Raw genomic sequence first — 1,139 nt, forward strand, 5'->3', positions numbered from 1 at the left:
ACTGATGGAGTTAAGGAGAGGACTAGTTCTCAAGAGCAAGGACCGGATTCCTCACCACCGAGACCTGGACACCCCCAGGCTCCGATGTAGCTTGATCCCCAGCTAGAGGCTCCATCTCTCCATTCATCTATAACATGAAAAAATAAAGAAACAAAAACCAAACAATTTAAATTAGAAACAGCTGTCTCAAAACTGACATCAAAATTATATAAACAGGAAAAACAAATCCCTCGGTTTGGCTGTCAGTGAAGTTGGGGGGGGAAGGGGGCGTGGCTAAGACACCGTGCTGCAGAGCCGCGGTGAGTAAATGTTTGTATGTGTGTGTATGCGGAAACTAGCGACGACCAAGTGTGCACCCAAGGTCTAAACTGTAAGAAATGGAAGATAATTTACAAGATAATGTGGTTGGATAACGGCAGAGTTGGTTTATGACATGGATGTGCGCGCCAGCGTGTATGTGTGTGTGTATGTGCGTGTGCTCACTGCGCTCACTCAGACGGAGGGACAGAGGGTCTCCCCAGCTAGAAGTCCCATCCCCGGCGTGGGGAGGAGACTGCCGGGCCCAGGAGACTAGACCACCAGGCCGAGGTGCCTCGCCCCACCCGCCAGGGTCTGTAAAGACAAAAACATTACTCTTTTTTTAAGAAAGAAAAAAAACTTTAGTGTATTTGCTTTAGTTGTTTTACTTACCTCCCCAGAGAGAACTAACTAAAAAGGAAGTGTAGGATAGAAAAAAGAAAACATGAAAAGGTTAATTTTCAGCAATACTGTATATACATATAAAATATCATGTTGTCATGTTTTATCCTGATGTTTAGTCTCATGATTCAAGTTGGTGTAAAAATAAAAATGTAGAAAAAACTAGGAAAATAAAAGCTCGTGTAAGAAGAAATAAATATTCTGATTTTCTGCTAATACCTAAAGAACATGTTAGTAATCATCTCTGAGTCTTTTCTCATGTTTGCAATCATTAAAAAAATAAAAATATATATATAAATAATGGCATACATTTTAAACTCAACAAACATTTTTTTCTTGTATCAAATGAAAATGAGTTTATTGTGAATAAATAAATGACAGAAAATGGTTTCTTACCCAAAGTTTATTTGTTATCTGGTGTAAAAACTAGAGAGCTGTCT

The sequence above is a fragment of the Oryzias melastigma genome, unplaced genomic scaffold, assembly GCF_002922805.2.
Source record: "Oryzias melastigma strain HK-1 unplaced genomic scaffold, ASM292280v2 sc02735, whole genome shotgun sequence".
Lineage (NCBI taxonomy): Eukaryota > Metazoa > Chordata > Actinopteri > Beloniformes > Adrianichthyidae > Oryzias > Oryzias melastigma.